Consider the following 23448-nt stretch of genomic DNA (forward strand, 5'->3'; position numbering starts at 1 on the left):
TCGATGACTATCTTGCTCTTGTTTGCGTTTATGACTTATCTAATATCCTTTTCTTGGCTAAGTCAATTGCTGGCAAGTAGTGTATTTCTTAACATGTGGCATATCCCACCTGTTGGCAATGTCGGTACAAGACACGACGTTCTTACCCATCACCTCTGCTTTGCATGCAAAGAATATGGCTCCTACGTGAGAACATTCCAATACAATCCCTCCCGGAAAGGATCCATGTTTTTTGGGGTGTTTCAAAGTATCTATTTCACAAGTCTGCAAACACACATAACTTTTAATTTAACGTTTTCTCAATATTTTTTCACAATTTCTAATCATTGTGTACATTTGGTTGCTTTATCAACATGCTTGAGCAGAAAATCGTTTTTCTTGCTTTAAAATGCATTTTCTCGCGAAGAGAACCAGGATTTCATCAAAACCGCTATGGTTTTATCTATTGTATAAGACTACAAACACAGAGAAACTTAAAAGTTACCCTTTTCACCCTATTCAATGTATTATTTCACAATTTCTAATCATTGTTTACATTTAGTAAACAGGGCTTTGGCCTTGTCAATATATCAGCAGTCACCCCCTCCAATTACTTAGCCATTGTAATATCAGACCATACATAGTTCTGTCACCCTCGACATTGCCCTGTCCGCGCAGACTCGCACCTCGCCCCTCTGGAGACTCAGCTCCCTCCTCCTAACAGATGCAGCATTTTGTACGTACTACATATATGTCTCAAGCTGTCGTCCTCTCCCTAAATCAGACGACCTCGATCTCCCAGTACGGGAGACGCTTAAGCCATGACGAGGGGAAATTATTTTTAATCCTCACCTATATGTAACCCTGTGGTTAAATTATAGGCCTTAGATATATTATATTGCACTATTAGATAAGAGTTTGGCCTATGTTTGTTATTTTGTTTACCTTTTGAATATGAATATATTATATTGTTGATATTGTTCTGCAAAACAGTTGTTTACCAATGTGAAATACATTTACTTTTATTGTTGAAAACTTACCATTGTTGTGATTGGTTGGCTGTGGAGAGAATAACTTACCTTGAATGTGATTGGTTGAGAGGGCAGCGGGGAACGTCAGCACGAGCAGACTGAACTGTGAGAGAAAGGAGGTCACTCGTCTCTTGTGTGAGCAAAACGGAGCAGTCTGATGTCGAGTTGTTATATGCTATTTTACGGTGAGAGAAATGTAATTGAAGTTTAGTGAACAGTGATGTGTGCGGGTGTCTGACCGAGACCCATCCCGGGAACTGTTTGTGTGGACTGGGGAGACAAACTGACTACTCGTCAGTCCGATATGTGGACCCAGTGACGTTACGGAGCGAGCTAGCCAGTCGGTGTTCGTTGCTAGCACAGCAAGACGCGCGAATGGACTGGATGCGGTAAGGGCTTGCCCCACAGTGAGCCGGGCCGTCTTCTAGTTTAGCGAAGTAACGTTATCAGTTACAGTGTAGTGTTGTGTTCATGCGACCATCGAGGAACGCAGAAGGAGTCGTCTGTTGCCGTGTTGTGCTGCCGAGGCGAACGCACGGTTCGACCGTGAGATGGTGCTAACAGCTAACTAGCCAGTTAGCTAGGAGGGCTGCCTGCCTGACGTTCGCTGCTGCGCTGCGGCGGGAAGCGCGAGACGAAGAGAAGCATTCATTCTTTGTGTGTACAAGCTGGATGTGCGGGCTCCGAAGGGGAGCGAAGAGGGCTGTTTAGGGCCCCAACGTACCCGATAAAGAAACAGGACTGCAACTGGGGGTTGACTTTCTTTTATTTTTATTGCCGGCTTAGTTATAGGGTTGTTGAGCTGTATGCTAATGTGTTGGTCTGATTCATTTGTGTGTATATGAATGCGGATGATTGTTAGCCATTGAGGCTTATTACTTTCATTCATTCTAATAATTATTACTCATAATACATTTGTATATATAATTCTATGTACCTGTGTGAGTGTGGATTATTCATGTGTGTTTATTCCTGTGGTGTCTAGGCTATGGTAAGTGACATGTTGAGTTAGCCTTAAAGGGGCCGTCCACCATATTTTTACAACCTTAAAGGGCTAGTCCACCCTTTTACTGGAAGTAACCTAGTGACACCCAGAGATGTGTAGACCATAGTATATAACCTTAAAGGACTAATACATCATATTTTAGAACCTTAAAGGGCTAGTCCACCGTTTTAATATAAGTTACTCGGTGACACATTGAGGTGTCTAGACCATGTTAGATTGCCTTAAAGGGGTCATATGCCATATTTAAGCGCCTTAAAGGGGTAGTCAACCTTTTTAGTTGGAGTTACCAGATGACACTGTAAGACATTTAGAGCCTTTAGAACATACTTTAAACACATAAGAAGCGAAGTTAGCATACTTCAATAGTTTATTGGATACCGAGTTGTATAGAGAACTCAGGAGCGTTGTCCTTGACAGTTAAAAGGGATAGATAGCGCTACATATACAAAACTCGGAGGGCTGAACAAGATCGACTCTCTAAAGCTATTCTTGATTTGGACCGCCAGTACGCCTCCACACCATCCCCTGAAGTATACAAAAAGCACCTAAACCTACAATCTGAATTTAATCTTTTGACTACTGTCGACGCAGATCATGCTTTTGCTGACGGTGGTAACTGGCGATAAGGCATGCCGTCTCCTGGCCAACCAGTTGAAGCGCCGCGCCACTTCTTGTCTGATTCGCCAAATTAAAGTACTCTGATTTCCGACCCCATTTATTTCCCCCCCAGATAATGATTTTTCCCTTTGGAAAGGATTTTTCCCTTTGCACAGGAAAGTTATCAAAACAATTCAAGACCTGTATTCAAATGACATTTTCCCCGGCTTTCCGTCTTTGGCCGCTAAAACACTCCATCTCACTTTACACACGGCTTCCCTGCCCTACCTATTCGCCAGTACTTATTGATCCCTATTCCTGGCCGGAAAGCGGCCATTTCTCAGATCTATTCTTGTATTATGCCACTGGACAAACATTCTTTACTTCACTGCCTTAAGCTGTACGTACTGGGACTCTATTTTCAAAATCTTATCTGAGGGGCTGGATATTGATCTGCAACCATGCCCCCGGATAGCTCTCATTGGTTCCAAGAAGATCTGTCACCTCTGGCCCCTAAACATCGGATGTGTTGGCTTTTACATCCTTATTAGCACGGTGCGGGATTCTTCTTCACTGGAAGTCGCCCCATCTTCCTTCGGTCTCCTTATGGCTAAGTGATGTGATCCGCTTTTTAAAATTTGAAAAATCAAGTTCTCGCTAAGTGGCTTCGCACAAAAATTAATTCTGATGTGGCAGCCCCTCATTTCGTAGTTCGCAGCTCTGACCTCCGACGACCAGCAATGAATTTGAATCTTAATTATAATTTTTAATTTTTATTGATTTAGTATCTATTTCACAAGCCTGCAAACATACAGAACTATAAAAGGTAAGCGTTTTAAAGCTATTTTCACAAAGGACTCGCTTTTTCATCAAACGAATCGTTTTTATTGCTATAAAACGCATGTTCTCGCCAAGAGATGCACGGTTTCTTCAAAAATGCAATAGTTTAAGGATTATCTTTTTTTACAAGTCTTTAAACACAGAACCATAAAAGTTAAGCTTTTTCACCCTTTTCAGTATGTTATTACACAATTTCGAATTATTGTTTAGATTTGGTAGCCATGTATAAATGTTTGCAAAAAAACAAAATGTTTTTTCAAAATGCGTGCAAAAAAAAAACCAAACTAAGAAAGAACTAGTTTGTGACACATCAGACTGGGCTCAAGAAAAGTGCGATTTAGTCACACACGCTATAGATTATGACGTATCTATTATATAAGAGCCTTAAAAGTTAATCTTTTCCATCCTATTCAATATATTATTTCACCATTTCTATTATTGTTTACATTTGGTAACTTTGTCAAAATGCCTGAAGCAGTGAATGATTTTTCTTGCTTTAAACGCATTCCCAGTTCCCTTGACGAGAAAATACTTCTTCATAAACAGAAGTATCTATTCCACAATTCTGGAAACACACAGAACCTTAAAAGTTGAGCTTCTTCAACCTAAGAGATGTGTTATTACACAAGTTCTAATTATGGTTTACATTTGGTCGTCAAAATGCTTGAAGCAGTGTGTGCCACGCATTTTCTCTCCTATAGAAGTAGGAGTTCATAAAAAAACCTATTTTATATGACTGCAAACAAACAGACCGGAAATTAGAAGTTTTTTTTAAACCTATTCAATGTATTATGTCACTATTTCCTACCAATGTTTACATTTTATAGCTTCATCAAAGTGTTTTTTATTGCTTTAAACGGATCATCTCTCGAAAACGCTATAGTTTACTTGCTCTAATTCTGCAAAACACACACAACATTAAAACAATGTACTATTTCATTATTTCTTTTTTTTTAAAATTTATTTCTGATTTTTCCCTTTTTTCTCCCAATTTAGTGGCCAATTGATCCCTATTTTAATTCTAACACCCACCCTCGTATTGCATGCGTTCGCCAACTGCATCTCTCCGGCCGGCAGTCTCGAAGGAAAGCGCCTCCCCACTTTCGTGACAAGGCGAATCCAAGCCGAATCACTGTTTTTCCGACACACACAGAGACGCATTCACATGACGAACACAAGCCGACTCCGCCCCCCTCCCGAAGACAGCGTTGCCAATGATTGCTGCTTCGTCGAGTCCGGCCATAGTCGGATCTGACGAGACCGGGGCGCGAACCCCAGTCCCCAGTGGGCAACTGCATCGACACCAAGCCGATGCTTAGACCGCTACGCCACCGCGGACCCCTATTTCATTATTTCTAATCGGTGTTTACCTTTTGTAGCTTAACCCAGCTACTGATGATGCACAAGCATTCATAGTGCCGATCCCAAGCCTGTATAAATGGGGAGGATTGCTTCAGGAAGGGCATCTGGTGTAGAATCTTTGCCAAATCGGCAAAGCTAGTCATGCAGTTTGTAAATCCGGATAATAAATAGGGCAGCATGCGGATCATGTTAAGCGGATCATAAATAAGATGCAGATAGGTCGAGTCCTGGGTTACCACGAACCCTAACTGTACTGTTAACCGGCAGGGTGATGGTGGAAACTATGATACTGTTGGGCGTAGGAGAAGGAAATGGGGAAGGCTTGTCCAGAGGCAGCGATTAGAGGAGGAAGACTAGGATTGTGGCGTTAAGAGTCGAAAGTTTGACTGTTGGACTGGTAAAGAGAAAGAGCCTGATATGATGTTAAGAAGAAAGACAGGCCTAAAGTGTGTGTGAGACCATGTGGAAGGGGAGTAAGGCCAGGAGTATCGGAGGTTACCCACCAGATTTGATTACCCAGATTACCCACCAGGTTACCCAGCGGTAATTCTGAAGAATCATAAATGCGGATCATATGTCCGTCATTGTCGAGTGTGCTGGAGGAGAAGAGATGTGCCAGATGGAAAGAGATGTCCGTATGTCCTTGAGTTTTGTGTGTCTGTATGTCGATTGGCTAGAGGTAACTAGAGTATCATACAAAGTGATGAGTATTATCAGTACATATGCCCTGTAAATTGGGTGTGAGAATAAAGAGAAAGACGAATTCTGTAGTGAGTTAGACGACGTGGTGGAAAGGGTTGCCAAGGAGAAGAGAGTCGTGATTGGAGCGGACTTCAATGGACATGTTGGTGAAGGGAACGGAGGTGATTGGTAGGTATGGTGTCAGGGAGAGGAATGTGGAAGGAAAGATCAGGTTGGATTTTGTGAAAAGATCGAAATGGCTGTTGTGAATACATATTTCAAGAAGAGGGAGGAACACATGGTTGACGTACAAGAGTGGAAGAAAGTGCAAACATAAGATATCTTATGTGGAAGGGATCGGAGACCGCAAGGTGGTTACAGGGGAAAATCATAGCAAGGAAGCATCAGATTGTGGTCTGTAGGATGACTTTGGAGACCAAGAAGAGGAAGCAAGTGAATGCAGAGCCGAAGCTCAAATGCTGGAAGCTGAAGAAGATAGACTGTTGTCTGGAGTTTAGACAGGACTTAAGACAGGCACTCACTGTAGTGAAAATTTGCCGGATGGCTGGGCAACTACTGCAGAAATAGTGAGGCAGACATCTAGGAAGGTATGGGAGGCACGGAGAAATAGTGAAGGAGACATCTAGGAAGGTATCTAGGAAGGAAGGGAGACAGGTGTCATCAGGACAGAGGGAGGAAGACAAGGATACCTAGTGGTGGGATGAGGAAGTACAACAAATTATACAAAATAACAGGTTGGCAAAGAATAGTCAGAGAGAAAGTAGACAGTAGTACAGGAGTACAAGGACAAACAGCGTAAAGTGCAGAGAGAGGATGTAAAGGAACGGACGTATGGTGAGTTGTGTGACAGGTTAGACTCTAAGGAAGGAGAAAACGACTTGTACCGATTGGCTAGACAGAGGGACCGAGCTGCGATGAATGTGCAGCAAGTTAGGGCGATCAGGATAGTGATGGAAATGTGCTGACAAGTGATTACAGTGTGCTGAGAAGGTGAAGAATAAAGAAAATGAGAACGAGAGAAGGTGAATAATGTATGGCCTTCTAAACCTTTAGAAGGATGACGCTCGTTTTAGTCCACTCTTAACTCATTTATTAAACAACTCATTCAGTTACATCCATGTGCATTCTTACTGTGTTCTTCAACATTGAATCAGGAAGTGCAGTGGATTAGCAAGGAGGAAGTGAGGGCAGCTATGAACAGGATGAAGAGTGGAAAGGCTGTTTGTCCAGACGCCCTACATACCTATGGAGGCATGGAGATGTTTATGAGAGATGACAGTGGGGGTTTTAAGTGGGGGTTAAACACAATGTTGGAAGGTGAGAGGATACCTGAGGAGTGGAGAAGAAGCACCGATTTTCAAGAACAAGGGCGATGTACAGATGCGATGTTTGCTTTGAGAAAGCCAGTCGGAGTTACACTGTGCAGAGAGAGGAGGTGTGGTATTTGGAAGTTGGGAGTTGCAGCAAAACATGTAGGAGTGGTGCAGGATATGTATGAGGGAAGTGTGAAAATGGTGAGGTGTGCAGTTGGAATGACAGAAGGGTTCAAGGTGGAGGTCGGATTACATCAAGGATCGGCTCTGAGCCATTTCTTTGTTTGCAGTAGTGATAGACAGGTTGACCGACAAGATCAGGCAGGAGTCTCCATGATGAAGTTCACGGATAACATTGTGATCGAGAGAAGGAAGCGGGAGAAGGGTGCAGGTTGTGGAGAGCCTGGAGACACCTCTCCAGGCTCTCCACAACCTGCATTGGAGAGAAGAGGAATGAAAGCCCATAGGAGCAAGACGTATGAATGAATGAGAGGGATGAAAGTTGGTCAGGTTGCAAGGAGTAGAGGTGACGAAGGCATATGAGTTTAAATACTTGAGGTCAACTGTACAAAGTAACGGGGAGATGAAGGAGAAGTGAAGAAGAGAGTGCAGGCAGGGTGAAGTGGGTGGAGAAGAGTGTCAGAAGTGATCTGTAACACAAAGCTACCTGCAAGAAGTGCGTCACGGTGGTGCAGTCGTTAGCGCGGTCGCCCCGGGGTAGTCAAACCTTAGGGGTCGTCACTGGTCGTCCTGTGTGGAGTTTGAATGTTTTCACCCTTGTTGGCGTTGGTTTCCTCTGGGGCTCCGGTTTCCTCCCACAGTCCAAAGACATATAACTTAAGGTGAATCGGCCATACTACATAGTCCCTAGGTATTAATGTGTTTTTGTGTGTGTGTGTATATCGACCCTGTGTGATAGTCTGACGACCTGTCCAAGTGTCTCCCCGACTGCCGCCCAATGACTGCTGGGATAGGCTTCAGCATACCCGCGACCCTGAGAGCAGGATAAGCGGTTTAGAAACAGGTGGAATGGATGGGTACCAGCAAGAGTTAAAGAGAAGGTTCACCAGATGGTTGTGAGACCAGCTATGGTTATATGGTTTGGAGACATTGGCACTAACAGGAAGCGGAGGTGGAGGTGGCAGAGTTAAAGATACTAAGATTTTCGTTAGGAGTGACGAAGAAGGACTCAGATGATTGCGATGGCTTGGCCATGTGTGGACGAAAGATACTAAGTATATTGGGAGAAGGATGCTGAATGTGGAGCTGCCAGGGAAGAGGAAAACAGGAAGTCCAAAGAGGAGTTTTATGGATGTGGTGAGGGAAGACATGCAGGTGGCTGGTGTGACAGAGGAAGATGCAGACGACAAGAAGAAATGGAAACGGATGATCCGCTGTGGCGAACAGCGGATCATCCGTTTATAACAGGAGCAGCCGAAGGTAGTTTACATTTCGTAGCTTGGGCAAAATTTCTAAAGCAGTGAATCGTTTTTATTACTCTAAAAACCTTTTTTCGCTAGGAGAAACACGGTTTAATCTAAGTTTTAAAACATGTCTGTTCCGCAAGTCTGCAAACACACAGAACTTTTAAAGTTAAAATTGTCACCCTATTCAATGTATTTCACAATATCGAATCATTGTTTTCATTTGGTACATTTATTTTAGAGATGCCTTTAATCGTGAATGGGTTTTCTTGACATGTTTTAGCCAAAGAAGCACAATTTCATGAAAAACGCTATAGTTTATAAATACCTATTCTTTTTTTTTGAAAACTTTATTTTCCAATTTTCAAGTTTTTTGGAACAGGTATACAAAGCACACGAACAACAACAACAACAACAACAACAACAAAAATAAACATGTAGGAATCCCCCCTCCCCCCCAAAGGCTCAAAAAAAAGAAAGAAAAAAAGGACTATGCAGGGATTTCTTATTCCAATTCCACACAATAACCATATTTTTGAAGATGATATAAAGTTGTACACATATATCTATAAGTATTTTCGTTACAACCGGGAAAACCTTCAATAAAGTCTATGAAAGGACTCCAGGTCAAAGTAAAGTTTTTGCGGGTTTTACGAATTTTATATTGGAGCTTTTCTAAAGGAAGAAAGGACAGCACCTGCCTCAACCACTGCAACAATGATGGCGCTTTATTCGACTTCCAGTTAAATAGGATAAGTCTGCGTGCTAGTAATGAGACAAATGCTAGAGCATTTGCCTGCAAAGTTGTGACCTTACAGTTAGGGGGTGGTATGCCAAAGATGGCTGTGTGAAGATCAGCGTTTATGGTCTGTTTACAGATATGTGAGAATACATTAAATATCTGTCCCCAATAACTGTTGAGGGAGGGGCATGCCCACAGCATGTGTCCCACCGAGGCTGGACTATGGCTGCACCTCGGACAACCAGGGTCTGTGGTGGGAAAGATTCTGGCAAGCTTCTTCCCCAAGTAGTGAAGACGGTGAAGCACCTTAAACTGAATTAACCCATGTCGTATACAGAATGAGGACGTATGTATACGAGTTAAGCTGCCCCGCCATGCCTCTTCAGAAAGCTCTACACCCAAATCTCTCTCCCATGCAGTTTTTGTTTTGTCCCAGGATATCTGTTTCAATCCCTGTATCAGTGTGTAAATTATAGAGACCCGTTTTTTCCCAAAGGGATCCATCTCTAGAATAAAATCTAATTGGCTCCTGGGTGGCAGATACGGAAATGAGGGAAACACTTTCTTGGCAAAACTACGGATTTGAAGGTATCTAAAAAAATGGGATCTGGGGATGTTATGGTCTTTGGTAAGTGTTTCAAATGAGGTGAATGTTTTGCGTCTTTAAATAGATAACAGAAAAACACCAGTCCATTTCTATGCCAAAGTTGAAATGTGTTGTCTAACACAGATGACAAGAAGAATTGATTATTTGCTACTGGAAAAAGACTGCTAGCATGCTTTAATCCAAAATGCCTCCTAAACTGGAGCCATATCCTAAGTGAAGCTTTAACCACCGGGTTTGTTATTTGTATGTTACGATTATGTGGTAGTGGAGAGGTGAATATCGGTAAAGGATTGGATAAGAGTTCCATGTGAACCCAATCTGTACCCTGTTGATTCTTATATGTAAATGCCCAATGTAAAAGTTTTACAATGTTCGCAGCCCAGTAGTAACAAATAAAGTTAGGCAAGCCTAATCCCCCTGTCTCCTTAGGGACCTCCAAGTATATTTTCTTCATCCTGGGGTTTGAATTGTTCCAGATGAATGATGGAATTAATCTATCTAATTGTTGAAAAGTTGTCTTAGGTATGAATATGGGAATCATTTGAAAAAGATAGAGAAATCTGGGTAAGACTGTCATTTTAACTATATTAATGCGGCCCGCTAATGAAATTGGCAGTGTTGACCACTTTTTAAAATTTTGTTTTGTTCGTTCTATTAGTGTTTTAAAGTTATGGTTATATAACCTCCCCATTGCATGGGTGACTTTGATTCCTAAATATGTAAATACATTATGTTCAAGTTTAAATGGAAAGCTAGAGTAGTCTCTATCAGTGTGGTTAATCGGAAAAAGCATGCTCTTTGAATAGTTTATCTTATAACCTGACAGGTGACCAAAGTTATCCAGGGTAAGTAATAGTCTTGGTATAGATTCTATTGGGTTGGATATATATATATAACAACAGGTCATCTGCATAAAGTGATACCTTATGCAATTTACCACCTTGTGAGATACCTTTAATGCCATCATCTGCCCTAAGAGCTATAGCGAGTGGCTCAATTGCCAAATCGAACAGGTAAGGAGAGAGGCTGGAGCCCTGTCTGCAGCCCCTATGGAGTGAAAAATAATCAGAAATAATATTATTCGTCCGCACTGCGGCTGTCGGTGAGCAATACAATATTTTAACCCATGCTAGGAATGAGAAACCAAAGCCAAACCTTTCTAGAACAGCAAATAGATATTGCCATTCGATGCGGTCAAATGCTTTCTCAGCATCTAAAGAAATCACTACTTCTGTCTGTTCTACGGAATGTGGTGTGTACAGTACATTAAATAGGCGGCGCATGTTATAGAATGACTGCCTGCCTGGTATAAAACAAGTTTGATCAGGGTTAACAACCGTTGGGACAACAGTTTCAATACGGGTGGCCAAGATTTTTGTAAGGATTTTGTAGTCGCAATTCAACAAGCTTACAGGGCGGTAGGAGCCACACATTAGGGGATCTTTTTCTTTTTTAAGTAACACTGATATGATTGCCTGCATCATAGTTTGGGGCAATTTCTGTTGGTTAAAAATTTCCTGATACATCAGGTTAAGTATTGGTGCCAGCTTGGTAGCAAATTCTTTATACATTTCAATTGTGAAACCATCCGGACCCGGTGCTTTGTTGCTCTGCATGGATTTAATTGCTTGTATCACTTCCTGTGTTGATATCTCTCTGTCTATCTGTGCTCTGTCTTCAAAGGCAATTTTTGGTATGGTCAGACCATCTAAAAAAGTGGAAATATGCAACAAGTCGCTGGGCGGTTTTGAACTATAAAGGGTAATATAAAATTGTTTAAACTGGTTATTGATGGTGTCAGGGTCGGTAGTCTTTACCCCAGCTGCTGTGCAAATTTCAGAAATAGTGTTAGCGGCTGTGGACTGTCTAACCTGATCGGCTAATAGTTTTCCAGCTTTCTCTCCATGCTCATAAAATGTCTGTTTTGATTTAAAGAACAATTCTTCTGTTTGTTTAATGGAGAGATTGTCGAATTCTGTTTTTAATAATATTTTTTTCTTATAAAGCTCAGGTGTTGGGGAATCAGCATATGAACGGTCCACTTCCGCTATGGGACAGTTCTGTTAGACGTTTTTTATGTTTCTTTCTCTCATGTGCTGTGTATGAGATTATTTGGCCTCTAAGGTAGGCTTTGAGAGCCTCCCAAACAATAGTTAGTGGCATATCCGGAGTATGGTTGAATTCCATTAAGATATCTATCTGCTGAGAGAGAAAATTTTTAAAGGAGTCCCTGGACAGTAATAGCGGATCAAATCGCCAGGTGCGTTGGGGTTTAGGGCAGTCTATGAAACCTATATCTAGATGTACAGGACTATGATCCGAAATAACAATACTATTATATTGGCTCCCCCTAACCATAGGAAGGACCCTACTATTCAGGAGAAAAAAATCAATCCTTGAGTAAGAATGGTACACTGGGGAAAAAAGGAGTATTGTTTAGCAGATCGTCTACCTTCTGGCGTAGTATAGCGACTTCAGATTTTAGCTGGCCGATGTCCTCCTCCATTTTTGTCGTCCTGTCTGAGTATGTGTTCAGGCCGTCCTCCACATCTTTCAGATGGGTCTCTTGTTTCGCCATGCCGGCCTTTATAGAGTCTATTTTTGCATTCAGATCCTCTGTGAATGAATCTATCCGTGCCAAGTTCTTGCTCTCACTGCTCACAATGGCTGCCATCACCCCAGATAGGTCTGTAGACTCCTCGTCCGGGGCTTTTACAGAGCCCGAGGCTTTAGCGGCCTGGTCACTGCTGGATTTGTTTTTGCCCATCGCGTCTTCTAGATGATCGATATGCAAGTACAGGGTTGTGAGTCCGGTGTGCTAGCGGTTAAGTATCACGTGTGTTAAACCTAATTTATCTGTGTTTGATCTGAAAAGTTAAAATATTAATGAAAAGTTCGCCCTGATCAGGAGCTCAATCTAAAGACGTCCTCACATGTTACTGCTCACCAGCGCCCCCCATAAATACCTATTCTACATGTCTGCAAAAACACAGAACATTAAAATAGAAGATTTGTCACCACATTCAATGTATCAGTTCACCATTTCTAATAATTTGGTAGCTTGGCAAAAATGCGTGAAGCATTTTTATTGCTTTAAACGAATTTTATCACTAAGACAAGCATGATTTAATCAAAAACGTTATAGTTTATAAAATATGTAATCCACAAGTGGGTAATCTCATAGAACGGTAGAATTGACGCTTTCTCACCTGCTCAATGGGTTATTTCACTGTTTCTAATTAATGTTTATATTTGGTGGCTTGGTCACAATGCCTGAAGCGGTGAATCAGTTTTATTACTTTAAAAGCATTTTCTCGCTAAGAGAAGCACCAACATTTATGAAGAATAAGATGCGCAGGATGCCAAGCAGTGTCCAGACTCCACCGGAATAGTCACGCGACCATCAACATCATGTAAAAAAATAAAATAAAAAATTACATGGATTTATAAGATATATAAAAAGAAAATATGATGAATAAATGCCAGACAGCGTCCAAATAAGCGACCACCATCAACGGAGACACAAGAGGAGAACCGCAGGAGCACACAAGGGGTACTCACATGACACCAATCACAAACAGGAAAGGAGAAGATATAATTTAGAGAGAGAAAAGACCTGTGAGTGAAGAGAACCGTTTACAATAATCATTAGTCGTAATCAATTAATTCATCAATTAATCAATCTATATGCATCATCTCGTCGGCAGAATAGTGGTTGATAAATTCATTGAGACAAAAACTGACCCGCCATGCAGTACAGTTTGTGAAGTACTCAATTTTCATTCATTGTGAAGTACTCAATTTTCATTCATTCATTCTTGCATTCATTCGTTCATCATCAGCCGCATCGGGTCCTGATGGCAGCAAGCTAAGTCGGGCACTCCAGACGTCCTTTTCCCCAGCAACGCCCTGCAACTCTTTCTGGAGACCTGAAGGGCGATTTGTGTCTAAATCGATTCCAACTTGGAACTTTATCTACTTACTGTTCCCTTTTCAGGTAACTGGGAGGCTATTTCATCCTGAAAACTTTGCTGCTGACAATTGTAGCCGGGTGGTAAATCTGTTAAATATGTTAAATGATTTTCCACTTAAATTTAGTATAGTTTAACTGTTAATATATGTAATTGTTACACTGTCAAGCCATGTAAAATGTCATTTGATGTATTTAAAAAAAATGAGGCAGATTGTGAGTGTATTTTTATAGTTTTGGTTGTCATTGCATGTTTTGACCAGTAAGTGGCAGTGGCGGACTTTTATTGTAACTCCGTGCAAGTTATCCAAGTGCATCTTGGGTATTCTTTCTTTTTTTCTTGTGTGGAGCGCCTGAAGATTGCGGTGTGACGAGTGCTCTGACTCCGTAGTAAGTAAGGGTAAATATCTTGTGAAATATACCTGTAACATTATTCCAAACAATATTGTATGTCGGTAATTTGACAAGATGGTTTGATTTAGACGCTACTGGAGTTGATGTTCGGTGATTTTGGGCGCGAGCCGTCGACCGCTGTTCGCCATTGCAGGCATGACAAGGTAATGTTGGCGTGAATAAAGCCACACCATGCCATTGTATTTGGGATGTAAAGGTTTTATATGCATTTTAATTCTGTTTAAAGGTAACTGACAGAGTGAGAAGTTGCGCGATCTTCAGGAAGTTCCACATGTCTTTGTTAAACCCTGTTTAACGTACATAGTCCACTGCCGTATTTTGCACCGTATTTTGCACCGTATTTTGTATTTATTATTTCCCTTTTTAAAATCTTTTCTGTTAAACTTGCCACATCTGTGAACATTTATGAGCTGTTTGCTCGAAAGACACAGGAATGTATGCACTCAGTAAAACGATCTGCATTCGAAGGTTCAAACAATAAAATTAAAGCTACAAGAACCCCGGAAGTAATTGTGTCCTGTGTGGTATCTAATTCCATGGGCTACACAATAATGAATGATAAGCCAACTTCGCTTCCAAACAGATCTTTCGTCGCCAAGGTGTTACCCCTCGGTGTGATTGACACCAGTAAAAAGTCAAGTACCATTTCTGCACAATTAAAGCAGCAGCAGAAAGAGTTGCACTTGTTGCTCGTATATTGCAGCTTTAAAGGAAGGGTATGCGTTGGAGGAACAGGAACAACAAACGAGGAGAAAAAACAGCTGCATTTGGAAACCGAGCTGGCTGCAGCTACTGTTTAAGTTGGCAGTTTTGCAGGCTTACGATTGAAAACGTTCCTCTCATGCAGCAACATGAGGAAAAGAGATGATAACGTTCAACACGCTAAGGCAAAGAAATATGAGCCTGCAGCATGGAAAACACAGCAAAGTGAATGGTCATTGCCACAGAGCAAATAGACAGCAATGGACGTCATAGCAACCTAAAAGGCAGGTTTCAAGTGCAACAAAGTGAAATGTTGATACACATGTTCAACAGCATTGGAAAACATTGCAAGTTTTGCAACGTGGTGCAACTGCTTGGGTAGTTACGTGTCGTTGGGTCTCCATTGTTGGCTCTTGGTTCAACATCTGTACAAGATATTGGATATTGTGCAGTTTCATTCAAACATTGTTGATAATGTTATATGGCCAACTAAGGGAATATCTTTTCATGTACTTTTGTAAATCAGAGACAATTATTTTTCAATTTTTATTTTTTATCTTTGCATTAACGTTTGCCATTTGCTGCATTGCAAAGAAAACGAAACTAGCAAACATGTCTGGGTCTTCTGCAATGTCATTCCTTGCATTGCGTCTAGAAACAGTATGAACAGTCAGTGGGCAGTTGAATAAAAGAAAATCCAACAGCAGAGCATTAAGAACACAACAGCAAAGATAGGCTGAATATACAGCTACTCTTTAATAGACCAAAGAGTGATATGAAATAAAAATTCCTTAGTAATATCGCAAAATGAATGTCGAATAAAAAAATCACAGAGAAAAGCTAAGCCATGTGGAATATGTCGAAAATGGACTTAGGCACTCATGCCATCACATTGTTTCCTGAACACCAATTAGACATTTATTTCTCTTTCTGATACCTCTGTTTTTGTCAGAAAGAAAACGTATCTGTAATGCATCACCATACATGCTTGTAAAGCCTTACACCTTTATGTCAAGAAATATATATCATGAAGTCAAACAAATCTGAGATCAGAAGAAACTCTGAATTTGAAGAACATGTGATTCTGAATGTCCAAATCAGACTCCATGAACAGTTCTACCAAGGCCAGGACATCAAATTCTTATCAAGGAAAATCTGGACCCACTCTGTGGGCACTTACGGAGACAGTGTTGGATGTTTGATACCCAAATGTGATTCGCTGTACAGTAACAATCTCTGTCTTAAACTCTACATATCGTCGTCGTCGTCGTCGTTAGCGTCTCTCGTGTCCGAGGATCCATTCCAAGAGATAGAAAAAAACTCTTGGAGCCATTCGCTAGAGCCTTGATTAAAGTGGTGATCAGGTCGCGACGCTGGTCCACACTGCTTGGCCTGGGAGGATCTAGTTCCATGGCAACACAACGATGGGATCCGCCACAGGTTGCACCTAAGTGATGGTCTGATTGGGAGTGTCCGCTTGTTAAGCACTTCCGAGTCAGGGATGTGTGGAATTTTTATAACCGCCAGTCCGTGGTCCCGTTAGGCTTTAGCCAGCTGAGTGCTCCCCAGGTTACGCCAACTCCACAAGTGAAGTCCGGTCAATACCGCGAAGAGGGGCCTACCCGGGGTTTGTCATGCATGCAGGAATCGGTAGCCTGAATATTTCAGCCTACATCACATGACGCTGCAGCAACCCACTCTACATACACTCACCGGCCACTTTATTAGGCACACCTGGCCAACTGCTCGTTAACGCAAATTTCTAATCAGCCAATCACATGGCAGCAACTCAATGCATTTAGGCATGTAGACATGGTCAAGACGATCTGCTGCAGTTCAAACCGAGCATCAGAATGGGGAAGAAGGGTGATTTAAGTGACTTTGAACGTGGCATGGTTGTTGGTGCCAGACGGGCTGGTCTGAGTATTTCAGAAACTGCTGATCTACTGAGATTTTCATGCACAACCATCTCTAGGGTTTACAGAGAATGGTCCGAAAAAGAGAAAATATCCAGTGAGCGGCAGTTCCGTGGGCGAAAATGGCTTGTTGATGCCAGAGGTCAGAGGAGAATGGCCAGACTGGTTCGAGCTGATAGAAAGGCAACAGTAACTCAAATAATCACTCATTACAACCGAGGTATGCAGAAGAGCATCTCTGAACGCACAACACGTCGAACCTTGAGGCAGATGGGCTACAGCAGCAGAAGACCACACCGGGTGCCACTCCTGTCAGCTAAGAACAGGAAACTGAGGCTACAATTCGCACAGGCTCACCAAAATTGGACAATAGAAGATTGGAAAAACGTTGCCTGGTCTGATGAGTCTCGATTTCTGCTGCGACATTCGGATGGTAGGGTCAGAATTTGGCGTCAACAACATGAAAGCATGGATCCATCCTGCCTTGTATCAACGGTTCAGGCTGGTGGTGTAATGGTGTGGGGGATATTTTCTTGGCACACTTTGGGCCCCTTAGTACCAATTGAGCATCGTGTCAACGCCACAGCCTACCTGAGTATTGTTGCTGACCATGTCCATCCCTTTATGACCACAGTGTTCCCATCTTCTGATGGCTACTTCCAGCAGGATAACGCGCCATGTCATAAAGCTCGAATCATCTCAGACTGGTTTCTTGAACATGACAATGAGTTCACTGTACTCAAATGGCCTCCAAAGTCACCAGATCTCAATCCAATAGAGCACCTTTGGGATGTGGTGGACCGGGAGATTCGCATCATGGATGTGCAGCCGACAAATCTGCAGCAACTGCGTGATGCTATCATGTCAATATGGACCAAACTCTCTGAGGAATGTTTCCAGTACCTTGTTGAATCTATGCCACGAAGGATTAAGGCAGTTCTGAAGGCAAAAGGGGGTCCAACCCGGTACTAGCAAGGTGTACCTAATAAAGTGGCCAGTGAGTGTATATCACACCAAAAAACGGTCCCGAGTGGATCTCACTTTCACGGGTACCAGCTTTCCCAACTGCTCCAGTTTCATTCATTTATTTCCGGGGTCGGGTCGCATTAGCAGGAAGCTAAATAGGGCACTCCAGATGTTCCTCTCCCTAGCAGCGCCCTCCAGCCCCACCTGGGCGATCCCAAGTCGTGCCAATGCCAGATTGGATACGTTATCCCTCCAGTGAATTCTGGGTCTGCCCCGGGTTCTCCCCAGTTGGCCGTGCCCAGTAAACCTCCAAAAGGAAGGCGCCCAGGAGGCATCCCAATAAGATGCCAGAACAACCTAAACTGGCTCCTTTCAATGCGAAGGAGCAGCGGCTCTACTCTGAGCTATCTCCGGATTTCCGAGCTCCTCACCCTATCTCTAATAACAATAATGGTAAATTTTATCTCTGGGCGCCTTTCCAAGCACTCTAAGACACCTTACAGAACACAGCAAAAACAAGCACAACCTGTATCAGACAGCATAACATCAAAACAAAGTAGCAATGAAAAGTTAATACAACATATAAGTCTAAAATCATCTTCTGCACAAAACTCAATAAAGCGTGTATCAGACTGAATATGCCAGTGTAAAAAAAAGGTACGTTTTGAGATTGGATTTGAACGTTGAAAGAAAGTTAATGTTGCTAAATTGTTTGTGGGAGAGAGCTCCATAGACGGGGGACAGAATGCTCTTGTTCCCATGGTGGTCAAGGACGATGGTGCAGTGAATTGTAGAGCAGAAAAGGATCTTAAGTGTGGGGGGATTTTTGGATATGAAGGAGATCGGAAAGATACGAAGGAGCTAGGTTATTAAGGGCCTTAAAGGTGAGGAGAAGGATCTTGAACTCAATATGTTTTTTTTTTAAACAGTGAGCCTGTTGTGCTCGCGCACCAGAACCTGACCCGTGTGGCGAAACCCAAGACAGACAGACACGAGATGACTTCAAAAGCTACAAAGGGAGGTTTTATTGTGGGAGGGAAATGTATGGTGAAAAAAAGGCGTTCTGTTAGTGGGATGTGTGAATAAACTATGTGTGGTGTCCCGTGGTTTGCGTGAATAACTATGTGTGAGTGTTTGTAGCCAATGTGTGGTGCGGTATGTAAATGACCAGGAGGTGTTGAAAAAATGTGCGTGCACCTGGCGAGAAAGTCCAGTCCGTGATCCAAGAGGGGTTGTCCGAGAAAGTCCAGGTCCGAGATCCGGGAAGAAACGTGAAGGTCGCTGGGGACGAGGGAGACGCGGGGAGCCGTGGAAATCGCGGAGGGAGAGTCTTGGGAGGAAACAGAGACACGAAGATAAGACACTGGGGAATAAACAGAATGCAAGGAACGCTGGATGGCTTGTCAGAACTTTACCGCAGGGTTCAGTACGTCGAAGCACTGAGAGACGTTCTGGGAGGCTTCTTGTAGAAGGCTGCCTGATTGCCACAGGTGTGCCTGATGGATGATGGCAAACACCTGGTGCAGTGCAGCGCTCGTCTCCTCAGAGCGCGAGCCGAGCGCTCGGATGTTTCCGGCACGTCCGAGCTGGGGGAGTGGCTTGAACGTGCCGGGGAGGCAGCTCGGGGCGGTGTAAGCACAACAGGACCCCCCCTCCTACGGGAGACACCGGGCGACCGTCCGATGGCGTTGGGGTGGGCCCGATAGAACTCCTCCAGGAGTGCAGGGTCGGCCAGGTAGGACCGGGGAACCCAGCTGCGGTCCTCGGGCCCATAGCCAACCCAGTCCACCAGGTATTGGTACCCACGCCCCCGGCGGCGTACGGCGAGCAGCTGGTCGACATCCCAGACCATGTCACCACCGTCGAGGACCCTGGGGGGTGGAGGAGCTTGGACAGGGGGAGACAGGGGGCTGGTGGCTACCGGTTTGAGGCGCGAGACATGGAAGACGGGATGGATCTTGAGTGAGGTAGGGAGATGGAGACGCACCGCCGAAGGGTTGACGATGCGGTCGATGGTGTAGGGACCGACGTAGCGGGGAGCCAGCTTCCGGTTGAGGGTAGGGAGGGGCAGGTCCCGGGCCAGGAGCCATACCCTCTGGCCAGGTCGATAAGCTGGGGCCGGCACTCTCCGCCGGTTGGCGCTGCGCCGGGCCCGCTCTGTAGCTCGCAACATAGCGGCCCGGGCGGTCTTCCAAACGCGCCGACATCGGCGGAGATGGGCCCTCGTGGACGGGACCGCCACCTCCAACTCCTGATGGGGGAACAGAGGGGGTTGATAGCCCAGGGAACACTCGAAGGGGGACAAACCGGTAGCCGAACTCTCCATGGAGTTGAGCGAGTACTCCACCCAGGGCAGGTACTTGCTCCAGGAGGCGGGGTTGCTGGTGGTAACGCAACGCAAAGCCGCCTCCAGGGCTTGATTGGCCCGCTCTGCCTGCCCATTGGTCTGGGGGTGATACCCGGAGGAGAGGCTGACCGTGGCCCCAATCCCCTTACAGAAGGCCTGCCATACCTTCGAAGTGAACTGGGGACCACGGTCAGAGACAATGTCCAGGGGAATCCCATGAGGTCGGACGACGTGGGAGACGAGAAGGTCCGCCGTCTCGGCTGCAGAGGGGAGTTTGGTGAGGGCAACAAAATGGACGGCCTTGGAAAACCGGTCGACAATGGTCAGAATGGTGTCATTGCCTTGGGACACGGGGAGGCCAGTTACGAAGTCCAAGGCAATGTGGGACCAAGGTCGGCCGGGGACAGGAAGGGGGCGCAGGAGACCTGCTGGAGAGCCTTGCTGCTGGCGCAGGTGGTGCAGGCTGCCACGAACTCTCTGGTGTCTGCCTCCATGGTGGGCCACCAGAAACCCCTGCGGATGAAGGCCGCCGTTCGGTAGACACCGGGGTGGCAGGCAAGATGGCTGGAGTGGCCCCACTCCAGCACCTGGGGCCGGACAGAGGGAGGCACAAATAGCTGGTTCCGGGGTCCATTGCCTGGGTCGGGATGGGCGCGCTGGGCCCTCCTCACCACTGATTCGATGGCCCAGGTGACGGCACCCACCACCCGGGCAGGGGGAAGGATGGTGTCTGGGGCGTCAGGGGACCCCTCGGGAAACAGACGGGAGAGGGCGTCTGCCCTGACGTTCTTGGTGCCCGGGCGGTAGGTGAGGGTGAAGTCGAACCGGCTGAAGAAGAGCCCAGCGCGCCTGCCTGGGGTTGAGCCTCTTAGCCGTCCGTACGTAGGTCAGGTTTTTGTGATCGGACCATACGATGAACGGCTGCCCTGCTCCCTCCAGCCAGTGTCTCCACTCCTCTAGGGCGGCGTGGACGGCCAGCAACTCCCTGTTGCCGATGTCATAATTCTTCTCCGCAGGACTGAAACGCCGGGAGAAGAAGGCACACGGGTGGATCTTCTGGTCCTCCTCCGACCGCTGGGAGAGGACGGCTCCAATGCCCGTGTCCGATGCGTCCACCTCCACGATGAACTGTCTGCACGGGTCCGGGTGGGCGAGCACCGGAGCCGTTGTGAACAGCCTCTTCAGGGCCAAGAAGGCGGCTTCCGCCTCCGAGGTCCAGGAGAAGGGGCGGAGGTTGGAGGTGAGTGCAGTGAGGGGGGCGGCCACACGGCTGAACCCCCTGATGAAGCGCCGGTAGAAGTTTGCAAACCCCAGGAAGCGCTGGAGTTGCGTCCTGTTGGTGGGCCGTGCCCACTCCTCCACCGCTCGGGTCTTCCTGGGGTCAGTGCGGACGAGCCCCTTCTCCACGATGTGGCCAAGGAACTCCACGGAGGCGGAGTGGAACACGCACTTCTCGGCTTTCACGAAGAGCCTGTTCTCCAGCAGCCGTTGGAGGACCAGGCGGCCATGCTGGTGGTGTTCCTCCTCAGTCCTGGAGAACACGAGTATGTCATCCAGGTACACCACCGCGAACGTGTTCAGCATGTCCCGGAGCACGTCGTTGACCAATGCCTGGAAGACGGCCGGGGCGTTGGTGAGGCCGAAGGGCATAACGAGGTACTCGAAATGCCCCAGGTGGGTGTTGAAGGCCGTCTTCCATTCATCCCCTTCCCGGATGCGCACCAGGTGGTACGCGCTGCGCAGGTCCAGCTTCGTGAACACCGTGGCGTGAGTGAGTGGCTCGAACGTGGAACTCATAAGGGGGAGTGTGTATTTATTTTTCACCGTGATATTATTTAACATTCGATAATCTATGCAAGGCCTCAGGCTGCCCTCCTTCTTTGCCACAAAAAAGAAGCCCGCCGCCACCGGGAAAGACGAGGGCCTTATGATTCCTGAGGCCAGGGACTCTGATATAATTGCGCATAGCCTCCTTCTCTGGGACGGAGAGGTTATACAACCGACCGGTGGGAAGGGCGGCCCCGGGAAAGAGATCTATGGCACAATCATAGGGACGGTGAGGGGGGAGGGAAAGTGCACTCTCTTTACTAAATACAGGGGCTAAATCGTGATAAATGGAAGGAACACCAGTGAGATCCGTGGGAGGAGGCACGGGTCTGAGGCCGCTGGACGGGGAGTGGGCGGAGCGAAGGCAGTTGGCATGACACGCAACGCTCCAACCCAAAATCCGCCCAGTAGACCAAGAGATGTAGGGATCGTGCCGTTCCAACCACGGTCTTCCTAACACCAGGGGCGCTGTGGGGGCGTGCAAAACCAAGAAACGGATAGCTTCCACGTGATTACCCGAAAGAGTGAGGGTGAGGGAAGCAGTGCTGTGTGTGATTTTACCAAGTGAACGTCCATCTAGGGCTTGGGCTGTGAGGGGTGTGTCTAGGGGGACGAGTGGAATGCCGGCCTGCCGGGCCAGCGAGGTGTCCATCAAACACTCGTCCGCCCCCGAATCCAGGAGTGCACCAACAGACAGTGAGCGGTTACCCCAGGTGAGAGTGACCGGAAAAAGGTGGTTGTGCTCCTTCTTGGGCTGGGGCAGGGTCGTCAGGCTCACTAGGACACCCCTCACTAGTGAGCCGGGTCTTTTTGGGCGAGTCGGGCAGGCCTTGATATAGTGGCCCGACCTCCCGCAGTAGAGGCAGAGGTGGCCATGCATCCTCTGCTCCCTAACTTCCAGCGGGAGCCGTGACCGACCCAACTGCATGGGCTCCTCCTCCGGCCTGGATCCAGAAGCCACCCAGGGTTGCGAGGGGGAGTGTGAGGGTGGAGAGAGCCCACGGGACGCTGACCCAGGGAAGGCACCGGTAGGACGGACGGGGGTTGGTCTATGGGAGGGGCCAGCGCGCGGGGCGCGTTCCTGGCGCCGCTCCCGCAGCCGTTCGTCCATCTGGAGGGCGAGGGTGACGAGCTCGTTGAAGGAGGCAGGGCGGTCCCGAACTTTAAGATCTTTGATGGGCTCACTCAGCCCCCTCCTGTACGTGCTCTTGAGCGCAGTGTCATCCCACCCACGGTCTGCCGCGAGTATCCTTACCTCCAGAGAATAATCTGCCACCGACCTGGCTCCCTGTTGGATGGAATGGAGGCGGCCGGCAGCGTCCTGCCCGTCAGCTGGGTGGTCGAACACCAGATTGAACTCGCGGCGGAAGGCACCATAGTCCGAGGCGAGCTGCTCGGTATGGCCTACCGCCGCTATGGCCCAGCTGAGGGCTTTGCCGGTGAGGAGGGACATGACAAGGGCTACCTTGGTCTCTCCTGTCCTATACCTAGCTGGCTGGTGTTTGAACAGGAGCTCACACTGACCAAGGAAACCCCTGCACAGCTCGAACTCCCCACCGAAGGCCTTGGGGCAGGGGAGGTTAGGCTCGCACCGGGGGTCCAGTGGGGGTTGACTCGGAGGGGGAACGTCGGGACCAGGAACGGGGAAACCGGAGGCCGAGCTGGGGGCAGAGACCGAGGCCAGGGCAGGGTGGTCGCTCATC

The sequence above is a fragment of the Lampris incognitus genome, chromosome 9 (genome assembly GCF_029633865.1).
Source record: "Lampris incognitus isolate fLamInc1 chromosome 9, fLamInc1.hap2, whole genome shotgun sequence".
NCBI lineage: Eukaryota > Metazoa > Chordata > Actinopteri > Lampriformes > Lampridae > Lampris > Lampris incognitus.